Source organism: Mytilus californianus, unplaced genomic scaffold (assembly GCF_021869535.1).
Source record: "Mytilus californianus isolate M0D057914Y unplaced genomic scaffold, xbMytCali1.0.p SCAF_44, whole genome shotgun sequence".
NCBI lineage: Eukaryota > Metazoa > Mollusca > Bivalvia > Mytilida > Mytilidae > Mytilus > Mytilus californianus.
Window position 1 is genome coordinate 740,777 of NW_026262695.1, and position 13,641 is coordinate 754,417.

Below are 13,641 nucleotides of genomic sequence, written 5' to 3' on the forward strand. Positions count from 1 at the left end.
ACTTACACTAAGAGGAGTATGGGTCGACGCAAAGTCATATAATGCAAATATAAAGGGAGGCATGCTTTATTAAGAACTTTTAACATTATTTTCAAGCGCAACAACTTCAACTCAACGGGTTGGTGAAGTACAAAGCAGAATATATAAGGATATCAATCTGAACATTTGGAAACTGAGTGTATTTGTACTGAATAAGCATTCGACAAAAATACAAAATAATCAACAGACATCAGGAGGGCAATATACGGTTTTTTACCAATAATGATACTACTTATACATATTAATTAAATCTAAGCCCTGAAATACCTAAAATATTGAATAAATTTTGAAATTGTATAACATATAGAATGATATCGCCCGTCCTATTGTATCATTTTACGAGTAAAACATACAGAAACTCGACGAAATTATTTATTTAAAATTCATTAAACCAAATGATTTTGTTTGATTTATTTATCTTACAGACAAGACTGGACAATGTCAAGATGTTCAAAATTACAATATTAGCTTAACATGGATGAATGCAACTTCAAAATGTGGCACAGACGGACTTGAACATGATGAGGCGATTCTTACTAACCTGTCTATTTTACTTGATAAGCAGTTTTGGATAGGTAAAGGTATTTACAAAATACGTACTCCTTGGATGGAAGTTTTGGGTATGTATGCATTTAATATATCTTTATACGGTTAACTGATTGCAAATACTAATTTATATCGTCAATTTGATAAAACATGTCAGATATGTTGAATAATGTTTGGATAGTTCATACTATATAAACTCTACCTTGCTGAAATGTTTTACCATAATACCAAAGACACGAAACATATTTTATGAAGAAAAAATAAACTGCAACACAGAATAGTTTTTTGGAATACTTTGAAGGACGAATTTCCCAAAGGCCAAGAAAACTAGACGCAAATAAGGACATACGATACTATGAATCAGGTGGTAACCTATCTTAATTTAGGGTGTTGTTTTGACACGTTGCTTAAAATATGCATCTGCATTTTATGAAAAACACACAAACGTCATCAAATCAATTGTACGATTACAAACAATGTAACTCAGTTTTCCTTCAAATCCATTAAAAGCCCATAATCTAAAGAAAGCCTCACAAAAACAACTGAGTGAAATTATCTCATTAATTCTAAAGCGCTTTACTATTTTATTGGCAAAGTAAAGAAATATCAAAATTTGTGTTTTTACCTCGATCACCTTCCTTCCTGTTGTTGAATTTTCAAAGTCAGTAGGATGATATAATACAGAGATCAGTTACTACCATTTCAGAAATTTCTTTAAACCAATTCACTATATTCAGATATTAGTTAGTTAACTTATTAATTAGCCAACGAACTTCCATATGCCATTTATATGTTTTTAATTTAATACTGACGTTATAATAAAGAATATTAAATAATATACTTTAAACAGTGTACTGTTAAGTGGGACGTTTTTGCGACAGGTTTATCATTTGCTAATTTCGCGATATAAAGCCGAACAAATATTTTCACGTAAAACTTGATCCTTATGGAAGATAAGAGTCAGACAAAAATATTAAACTTGCGAACAGGTTGGGCTTTTTGAATCGCACAAACTATTCTCTACGATAAAAACCTACTTGATAGTTTAATAGACTCAGACGTCAAATTGTTAAATTTGATATACTGTTTTTTTTTTGTCGGAGATTTTTGAATTTCAAGAACCTAATTATTCAATGAAAACTGACCTTTACCACCCTGTCTCAGATGTTTGTGAAAATTTGACTTTAAACGATACCACTTTTACTGTTTCGTGTGGTTAAGGCAATATAATTTTATAATTGAAAAACCTAATACATGTACAGATTCCAAATAGCTGATGGAATAGAACAGAAAAAAACAGATCAGGACAATGCAGGAATCAGAGATTCTCTAGAAGGACATCAATACACTTGTTAAATTTATTTTCCTATTGATAACAGCAATTTTAATATACTAATATCCGTATTGTCCTATCAGTATCGACGTACTGAAAGAATGGATAAATTGTATCCTCTGGAAGTAGGTGTCCATCTTCATAGGCACTGATCCACTGATTGATATAACCAAATTTTCTACATCCGAAGAGCATTCCGAGATTTAATGTATTTTCATTGTTGCTCGAGGACGGAAAAAACCCACTTCTTTATCAAACGTTGAAGAGGTAATGAAACCTAAAAACGACCAACAATAATAGCCTAATGGATTAGGATTCAGAGCTTTGCATGAGTGAGATACGTTCCTTATTTGTAAATGATTTTGCACATAATTGTATAACATATAATTCAATCGCCATTTTTACAAAATCTACTTTTTCATAGTATTTGAAAAAAGGTGCAAACGTTAAATGAATGACAAATCTAGTGAACATTTTTTTCCGCCAAATTTTCAATGGCCTATATTTCAAAAACAAGAACACGGACTTTTGACTTTGTTTTCCTTTTTCAGTTCAGTATTTTAAATTCTGACAATTTATAACAGTCTTTCAAAAAACCTGATAACAGAGAAGCTAACAGCTAACAACAGCCTACAACAATTGATAAAACAGTGTTCCCAAACTTAATCACATAGTGTTGCTTCCAAATTATAGAGTAATGCTAGATTATAATTTTAAATATTCCGTGCGTACCTAAGACAACGAAAAAAGGGGCATAATTCATTAAAGAATAGTTGATCTTCACTCATTTTTCAATTTTTCCGAGACTTTTCTGATATGAACCTATGATATAAGTTTAATAAAACCTGTAAAGAATTGTACATGTGAGAGCCCTAAAACAAATCCAGACGGATAGATGCACCGACGCACGGACAAACGGACTCCCAGTTTTCTACGTCCCCCGAAAACGAGTTCCGATGGGGACACAAATTCATGCATATGAGTCAGTAACTGAACAATATATTGAAACCAGCTAGATGCAATGACAACACTATTAATTAATTAATATGACCGTTGTAATATGCACTTTATTAAAATCATCTTATTGTAGGATGTTACCAGTTGCCAGAGCAAAGAGACATAGTTTTTGAGTCATCAACCGGATTATGCTTATGGAAATGTAATAATACGAATTATTTTAGTTATAAGGTAAATAAAATAATTTGATTGTTTTCAAAATCCTTTCGAATTTAGAAATGTATCGCATTAATGCATACCTCGGATTTTTAGTTTGGATTTGGACTAACCTTTGGTCCATTTTGGTTGTATCTGACCTCTTACATTTGTACTAGGTAGTTGGCCTTGTTTATCACTGAAGAGACAATATTATTTGTCGATATGTGCATTTTCTGGAATGAAATTGGTACTGTAAATGTCATTTAACAATATATATTCATTTTGACTACATCAGAATCGTATGGTGAGGTAAATTATAAAATATTCGATCATTTTTTAGATAGAATACACATCAATATTATTTGTAGCGAAAATGCAAAAGAAAACGAACTTTCCACCAGTAAATGACTTGTTTATGTTGACACTTACAACGTATTTTACAAAGAATATCTGCGTTGGAGTATTCTTTTCAATTGATATATGTTATTGTATTGTTTTAGGAAAATCTGCAAGAATGCATTTGTCTAAATCATTTAAAAGAGAATATTAACTTTAGATCATGGCTAAGTTTAGATAAGTGCACAAAATACAACGATTCTCAAGCAGTATTAGTTCACAAGGGTGAGTCTTTATTAAAATTAACTGAAATCAGGTTAGACAAAACAAATACAACTACGTATTTGTGATTGCGATATCAAACGATCGTATGGAAACTTGTTTGTTTGTTCATTTTGAATACTAATCATTCTGACTGTTCAGAGACAACTTTAGGTACATGAAAACCAGATAATATATATACGAATGTCAGAGCTCATCATGCACATCGTAATGTAAAACAAATGTGTATCTCTTCATGAAACAGAATTACACCATACACAGTAAAATACCAAAAGCATTATACACAACTATATAGGTTGTTCGTCATCTCCAAGTTATATATATCTTCAAGGATTAGTTAGTAACTGATATATAACAAATACACAAGAGGACGCTTAACGTAGAATAGGGAATGAAACGGGTGGTGTATCAAAGAGAAAACAACCTTAACAAAGAGCAGAAAACATCCAAAGGCCAAGAATAGGTCTTCAACGCAGAGAGATTATCCAGCAGCCGCAGGCGAGTTTCAGCTGGCTCCTTACCGATAATGTCTACCTGTTCAACGAAATGAATGCAACACTCAACTCCGAAACATAGAAATGAACCAAAATTAAAAAACCTCACAAGACTTAAGAAGGCTAGAGGTTCTTGAATTGGGATAGGTGCAAAAATACGGCGTGGTTAAAAATGTTCTGTGAGGTCTCAGCCCTCTGTTTTTACCTCTAGCCAATGTTGAGTAAAGAAACTAAAACCCCTTCATATACATCTAATCTATGTGGAATAAACAAACAAACAGTCATACGCATGTCATTTAATGTCTGTTCACCTGGTCTTGCTGCTTTTTTGACATCTTTCCAAAAGTTTACTTAAAGCATGATTTGTTATGCTAAATGCCGTAAAGAGATTTGACCGTCGGTAAACTACTTTTGCCTTTAATTCAAAACAATATCCCTACAATGGAATTTAAAAAGCAAACACATGTTCCGTGTATTTTTTGAACAAAAATTCTATATCTGAATTGGAAAGTTCTTATTGATTATTAGTCTTTAAGGGTGATTATCGAAGAAGTGGCAAAGATGAAGAGATGTGTATGACCTTTATGTGTAATGGAGGAAATATATCACAACTATATGAAACACATTGCATGAATAACAGTGAAAGTATACAAGGCTTGTGCAGTTAGTATGTTACTATTTTATGATGATAATGATTGAAGTGTACAAATTATATCATGCATGTTTATGCATTTGCATAATAATACATGATTGTTTATTCAATAATTGAAAACCTATCAGATTTATTGATTGCATGGAAGTCACAACTATTATAATCATTGATAGTTGTACTGCAATTGAAATAACAAATAATGAATTTACAGATTTGATTATTGGGCAGTATGTTCGGATACTGTGACTATAAAGCTGATCATTTTCGTAGAATTTGCAAACAAATCTGTGAGATTGATATAAAAATAAGTAGCCGTAGTATGATTTCTAAGGAGACAACTATCCGTCATAGTTCAAATGAAAAGGACATATTAAGCAAAATTTCATCGTCAATAATCACAACTTAAAGTCTTCATAAGTGTCAATATACTATTCTTGTTTTTAAAGTGATTAAAATTATAAAACAATGTTAACTGCTGTACTCATATTTTTGATATTTTTACTTATTATGTCTGTTTGTTTTATTCACACATCGTTGTCAATATAATGGAATTGTATGCGACTGTTATACAAGTGAGAGGTTTAGCTAGCTATAAAACCAGGTTTAATCTACCATTTTCTACACAAGAAAATGCCTGTACAAAGTCAGGAATATGACAGTTGTTATCCATTCGTTTGGTGTGTTTGGGCTTTTGATTTTGACATTTGTATACGTTTAGAATTTTCCTCGGAGTTCAGTATTTTTGTTATTTTACTTTTTGCCAACAATGTCGTTTTTGTGCTTTTAACTTAATCAAAAGTGACCACATATCATCGACAGATTATCAACTGTACATGGTCGACGTGAATGACAGTTCACATGGAATATGGCTAATTAAACATACCCTGCATTTAGTCAGTCTATATATAAAGATGATTCAAACAACTACATATATTTCAGAAATACTTCTTTGATAAGTGATCAAAGGAAATCAAAATGGTGTGATCATCTTCAAACTAATACTGTAAATTCAGAAGGTATTGCGTGCATTTATTTTGGCGATTTTTCAAAAATGGACAGCAATGCAAAATTATTTATTGCGATTCCGCAAATATACATTGTATATGTATTGATATGAGAACGCGAGTTCTTATCATTGCGATACTCACACAGTCGCATTATTCGCATTTAAAAAAACGTGGCAAAAATTTCTGAATTTACAGTATTTATCATAAAAGGCATTAAAATTTTGTGTCAAAAAGGGGTGTTTGAGACAATATTTAAGGAAAGGTCCATTGATTGCACCAATATGGAATGATAACATGTGTCTTATACTTTAATGTTCATATTTGATATTTTTGAAATTCGATACCAGTAAATTATATTGAGGTACCAATATTCACATTTGGTTACTACTATGCTGGATTTATAGTAAACAGGAACTCTCAAAAATTAAAAAATCAAAGAGGAGCTTCTTGAATAAATTAGGAAGGATATGTTATGCAATCCTCCTACAACCGAAACAAACAATCTGATAAGAAGTAATTGTAAGAACTATTTGAGAAGCCCTTATTGACATTATATGGGCAATGTATAAATCAAATGAGAATAAAATAAAAACATTTTACATAATACAACACTTTGGCATAGAAAGGGGTAAAAAAGTCAATATAAAACAAAACAAACACTAATAGTAGCACATGCGACATTAATGGTCAGAAAAAGTTATGTTCACAAACCAAAAAATGTCATAACAAACAAATTAACTCACCCAGTAAATAAAAAAAAAAAAAAATTAGAAAAAGAGGAGTTGAAAATGGGGAGGGAAAATTGATAAAATCCCAAATAAAATCTTGTTTATCGATCGTGTTGATAAGCAAGAATGTGTAAAACTGTGACGTGTTGGTTAGAATTTTACCAATGGCCACACAACAAAGGATCTAGTGAAAAGGCTCCCAAAAGGGATTGGCAAGAGTTAAATAAGAATAAAAGCTAAAGATTTCAGTCATTTGCATAAAAATAAGTTATTAATTATTTTACAAAGATGTTGTTTACCGAGCCCGGAAATTTAGCTAAGATTAAGATAAACTTATCGATACTTTTGATAAAATTATCATAAAAGGTTACCAATTCAACACTGTCATTAGATCTTTGAATATTGCATTATTGGTATAAACATTGGTTTTGTTATCAGTAAATTAAAATCAATCTTATTATTTTAAAAAACAAATGCACGTTCATGGCTCTACAATCTGTCGATAAAATTGAGAATAGAAATTTGGGAATATTTCAAAAAGACAACAACCCGACGAAAGAGTAGAAACAGCCCAAGGCAACCAATGGGTCTTCAACACAGCAGGAAAATCCCGCACTCTTAGGCGGGCTTCAGCGGGCCCCTTAACAAAATGTATACTAGTTAAGTGAAAATGGATGTCACACTAAATTCTAAAACATTTAAATAAACTAAAAAAAAATAAAAAAAAAAAAAATACAGGACTAACAAAGGCCACAGGCTCCTGAATTGGGACCGGCGCAAAAATGCAGCGGGGTTTAACATGTTTTGTGAGATTCCAACCCTCCCCCTTTACCTCTAGCCAATGTAGAATAAACACACACAGCAAAACGCACATAAAAACCCAGTTCAAAAGAAGTCCGAGTCCGATGTCTGAATAGGTAACAAAAGAAACTAAGCAACATGACAATGATACATAAATTAACCAAGTACTACTACCAGTTACTGACATGCCAGCTCCAGACCTCAATTAAACTGATTGAAAGAGTATGTCTTGATCATATGAAAATCAAGCACAATCCCTCTTATTAGGAGTTAAGTATCATACCATCATAGAATATGAGAAGAACATAAACCGTATCATGCCAACAACTGGTTTTAGAATAACTGTGTTTATTTCCAATGCAAAGACCCTATGAGTGAATTTATATTAATACCAAAATATGCCATGTTTAATGACCTAACAACAATATCATAACTGTATACCTTGTGAATAAGTCTGTTTAAAGTTTTGGTTAGCTTTTGAGGTGAATGCCGCAATTTTTCTGCTTTGTATAGAATATTACCATAAAAGGATAGCTGTGAAATACCTGAACGTATAAGATGTCTGCATGTTTATTTATATTTACGAATGGTGCCCTTTTATCAATGATAAAATTCGGTAAATGTTTTGACTAGTTTGTGATATCGAAAACCCTGGTGTAATAATTTTTCAGTAAAACAGAGATTTCTTTACTTAAAATCAAATACGTTGTTACATACACGAGCGAATCGAACAAGTTGAGATATATAAACACCATGCGAGGGTGACAAGGGAACTTCACCATCTAACAATGGATAATTAACAATAGGAAATAAAAAATCATCTCTTTTATCGTAAATATGTGTATTTAGCTTCCCGTTAAAGATACAAATATCAAGATCCAGGAAAGGGCAATGCCCATTGTTAGTATGAGCTTTATTTAAAGTCAGTTCAGTGGGATAAATCTCTTTAGTGTATAGTCAGAAGTCGTCATTATTGAGAACTAATATATCGTCCAAATATCTAAAAGTGTTATTAAATTTTGTATCAGATGTTGTTTCGATGGGTCTTTGCTGATTTTAGTCATAAATTGTAATTCATCACAATACAGAAACAGGTCCACAATAAGTGGTGCACAGTAAGTCTCCATTGGAATTCGATAACTTGACGATATACGGAATCTCCATAGCGAACAAAAATGATATCTAGTAAAAATTCAAGGTCAGTTATCGCATCAAAGCTGTTCAAATTGACATAGTTCTTTTGTTTGTTGTTACTAAAACATGACCTACAAGAGTTTGAACATAAAACCTTGCATTCCGACTATTTAAGTGTTTATTTAATTAAGTGTGTGAATTTTGATTATTAGGCAAAGTGGTGTATAGGGTACTTTGAAAAGATTCTAAATCACCAACATAAAAGCATGCAATTTATCAAGTACGTACTTCCAACGAATATTTGACACTATAAAAGTAATGTTTTCGATTGTACCAAGTGTACTAGTAAGTAGAATAGACAATTAAGTAGTGGAACAAAGGCCTGAAGACGAAATAAATCTTTATTTGTAAGGTGTTTTGTCCAGCTTCGGAAGCCAGTATTAAGTTGGAACTTTCATTGTATTTGGTTCTGCTTGTAAAGAGGTAGCTTAAAGTTTATGTTTGTTACAGATGTCATTTTCCGAAAATGGAGTTAGTTGGAATGTGAGTGAATTCGTGATTTCCTTTTGCAGAACTTCAATGTAAAATTTACATCAAACACTAATGATATTATAAGCAGTCGTATCAGCCGGGACAAAAACAAATTCTTTGGCGATTTCGTTTAGTTTATGTTTGATACGAGAAATAGGGTTATTATGGTTGTTGTTAGGAGTAACATGCAGTTTTGCGCCTGTCCCAAGTCGGGAGCCTCTGGCCTTTGTTAGTCTTGTATCATATTTAATTTTAGTTTCTTGTGTATAATTTGGAGTTTAGTATGACGTCCATTATCACTGAACAAGTATACATATTTGTTTAGGGGCCATCTGAAGGAAGCCTCCGGGTGCGGGAGTTTCTCGCTGCATTGAAGACCCATTGGTGGCCTTGGGCTGTTGTCTGCTCTATGATCGGGTTGTTGTCTGTTTGACACATTCCCCATTTTCATTCTCAATTTTATGTTCTCTAAAATGTTTTATACGTATATCAACTATGTTCATTACTGAATTATGAAAAGAATCTAAGGATTTTTTGTCAGCTTTTTCTCATGTTATCCATTTCGAGCAGTAAGTACGGAGTGAGTCGTGGAGGATGTTACCACACTCATTCCAATTAATAATTGACGGGAAAATGGGGGGGGGGGGGTCAATAACTGAGGAATGATTTGAACTTTCGGTGATGAACGATGTTGAGATCTCCTGTTACAACATGGGATCTGGGTCCATAAATGTATTCTGTATTACTACAATTTCATGACGTAGGTGAATTGCCACTGTTATTAACATCTTCACACACTTCCCTATAATTAAACACATATTTCCGGGTATTAGATTTTAAGTAAACATAACAAATAAGAGGGCGTTCAAAAAAGCCAGGAATTTGTTCTTTAACGGAATGATCATTAAAATACCGGCAATATTCACAAAATCAAAACCTTTCTTGACATTTTTGATTTATATAAAATGTTTAAAATGATCTTCAGGGCGATCAATTTTGGGAAACAGTTTAGAATAACAATATGCAATTATTATTTGGACTGCATTATGGAATTATGTTGCAATCCTCGAAATTTTGATGTAATGTATTCCCAGGTAAAGAACAGAGCTTGGTTAATCTTGGCATCGCATTAGGTCGTTTTTCTCTGTCTGTCAATGACGTCTTTACACTAAATCCATGTTGGATGTGTATTAATTAATATTTTAGTCGTAAATGCATGATTTTTAATTATTTATTATTGGCTTTGAACTATATGTCAGTAACTGCGAGTACTCTAAGATCTGTACCTAGTGTCTTTTTTGTCGTTGGGATGTATAGATATCCGGTCTGTGTTTTTGTTAGATGTTTTCTGTTTTGTATCAATCTGATGAGTTGAGACCTTTACAACTGATTTCATAGTTTGTTCTTATGTTGTACTATAACTTCACTGTCCCAGGTTAGGGAGCCGCCACATTCTGTTTGTGCTTGTCCCAAGTCCGGAACTATTAATTCAGTGGTTGTCGTTTGTTGCTGCTTGTCATACTTGTATTTTTGTTAATTGAAAATTTTGTACATAAATCAGGCCGTTTGTTTTCTCGTTTGAATTGTTTTACCAAATGTAATGTATTTAGAAAAAGCCATGTTTTATCGTACGTGTAAAAAGAACCTTAAAGTAAATTTAAAAGAAACATAAATCGCTGTAGAAGAACAAATTCGCCATCTCGACAAATCCAATCACACACCTTGTCCCGTAGTACTAAAATTGTAAATGCGCCTTGTTAACTACAAAACAAAAAAAATCTGCTTTTATCAAACAAATTGAATTCTACATCGACATGAAAGCATTGGACATAGTTTATGTAGTCCATCGCACTTCCGCGTTACCATAATCGCATTTAGGCTTAGATATCAACAAGTTAGTGTAACAATGCCTCTTCAGCGTGATAAAAAACGCACGTCAGCGTCAAACAAAAACACAATAGCGTGACCATCGCGGTTCGGAGAACCATCGCGGTTTAGAGTCCTACATATTAATATAGTTATTAAACAATATGAAAACGCCTCCAGCCCAAAGGGGGCTTTTCCTAATATCATGAATGCACATTTTACACGATCTGGCAAATCTATAATGTATGTTTAATCCTTCGTATGACTTCGTCTGAGAGTATAAAAGGAAAATCTAATCGAATAAGACAACAAAAGGACCGTTTCACACCGAAATTATTGTACTTGTGTTACAGATTAATGGCCATAATTTACAATACATGCTATTCACAGATAAGTTTTTGTAACTTGGAGAAATTTCCTACCTATTGTTTTACATGTAATACAAATGTTTCGACTTTTAAAAATGAGAGGCAACAGTATATTGCAAGTGTTGTCATACATTGTCCGTTCATATCAGAGCTAATCGATTGAAGTAAAAGCAAAATCTGAATGAATTACATGAACTCAAAAATCAGCAAGGTTTGGTGCGATCACCTATTTTTACACCAACTGCCATGCAAAATCATACTTAGTCTAAATGTTATAGGACATAATCGAAAAACATGTCACCAATTGGTTGTGACACAAACACATCGAATTGATCAACCAATTCTTGATGGTAACCGAAAGATTATGTAACGTTGTTGTCAGTCGTTCTTAAGTCTTTTGGTATGGTTGTGTGTCAGAAGTACGCCCCTGTAAATGAACAGAATATAAAACCAACATGCACTGGCGTAAAGTAAAAATTAAGATATGTAAACGCCATATAATTCGGCCGATGGTTTGTAAATGCTGAAACATGAGAAGTTAACAATAGGAAAGATGAAATATGTCAAAAATGAATCAACTTAACCTGAACAAAATATCAGAAATAACAGAGTTCAATATTTGGTTAATATGAACACATCGAAGATGAGTATTTTAGTTGTAACAGTATACTCATCAATGAAGCAGTTTGATGTTGAATACGTTCTCATGAAAATTTATCTGCTTCACTTCAACACAAGATTTATGTTATCATTTATAGCTACTTCTTTAATTGTAATGAAAAGATACAATTGCCATTGAAAGTTTATCTTTTGAATACAAATTTAAAATGTTTTTGTCACCTATTTTCTTTTTCATATTACAATATCACAATCTATACACACATACATTAAAATTGATACGCAATATAAACTTTGTCTATAATTAAGGTAACAGGACATGTATTACAGTTAAAATTTATCTTAACATCATGGTTGTTTTGATTAGTCTCGTGTTTTCCTGACTTTATTCAATTCTCGATGAAACTACGTCTCGGTTGTTTTTCCAATTAGATATTATTCATTGATTTATTAGCAATTTTCAAAATAACGAAAGTTCATTTTGTATAATAAGCATACATTTTATTCAATAAAGGAACGGTACATAGTGTGTATTCGTTAGTAAATCAATTTTGATCTGAACAGCACTAAAGAAACATGACAATCAATGATAAGGTCATTTTTAATCATTCGGTTAATTTGCAGACTTATCTGCTGAGGTAATTTCAGTACAATCACTTATTTAGAATACAAAACGTTATATTTGGAGCTTGATAGTAAATAGAAATAATAAAAATGTATAGATGCAACTTAAGTCAACTGGCAATTCAATCATAGGGTACCGACGGACAAATTCGTCAGACATATTCGAGAAACGTGCATCAATTACAATCTGCCCGACATGAGTGTTGAATTATTTGTATAGCAATTACATTTTAATACGTAGAGATCATAAAACTGTACAATCTCTTGACAAGTATAATTTTGTTTAACTTTATTTGGTAATATATGTAATTTAATACCAATTGATGTAATGCATGCATCTTACATTTATATGAATGTATATATTTTCCCGTATTTATTAATCTAGAAGATAACTTGGTCAGCATGGAGTGTTTCTTCTTAAAATAAATCGAAAAGCACTTTGGGAGTACTTTATTTGAAAAGTTTTGTTGTCATTGTTCTTCGGAGATGTTTACATTAAAAGATTGAATGAGGTGTCATCGTTCGAATTTTAAAATTTCAGAAGATGGACTCGCCTCATCAATTAGTGAATACTGGGGATTGCCTTATTCGACTCATTTGGAAAACTGCAAGAATAGACAAATGTTGCTCATGCATTCTAGCGGTTGTATGTACTGGACCCTCTGGAAAAGAATATGGACAAATATTTTCCGTGAAAATATAGAAGTAGAGATTCCAGGAGGTGAAATTTTAACGTTTTTGTTATTTGAAATTTTTCTTTGACTTGTATTATCACATTACCGCGATGGATGATACTCACTCGCCTGGTAATAATCAAATATCAATTGATGTTGTCAACATTGTATATTGACATTATGTGAATGCATCAATTATGTTCAAAGATTTTTAAAAAATCGTATTATATAGAAATAAAAAGATGTGGTATGAGTGCCAATGAGACAACTCTCCATCCAAGTCCCAATCTGCAAAAAGTAAACAATTATAGGTCAAAGTACGGCCTTCAACACAGAGCTTTTGGTCACACCGAACAGCAAGCTATAAAGGGCCCCAAAATGACTAGTGTAAAAGAAAACGAACGGTTTAATCAATATAAATACGAGAAACGAGAAATACTTATAAACCCCATC

General features: G+C 32.3%; 1 long non-coding RNA gene across 3 annotated transcripts in view; it reads left to right on the forward strand.

The window, feature by feature from the left end:
• The window catches only part of LOC127699914 (uncharacterized), a 36,508-nt gene that overhangs the window by 15,146 nt on the left and 7,721 nt on the right, over positions 1–13,641 (forward strand). For 2 of the 3 annotated variants that reach the window (XR_007981289.1, XR_007981288.1), the window contains 4 exons: positions 465–3,106; positions 3,574–3,694; positions 4,714–4,848; positions 13,056–13,235. This is a non-coding gene — a long non-coding RNA (uncharacterized LOC127699914). The remainder of the gene's footprint in view (positions 1–464; positions 3,107–3,573; positions 3,695–4,713; positions 4,849–13,055; positions 13,236–13,641) is intronic. The other variant, XR_007981290.1, reaches the window with a different exon arrangement.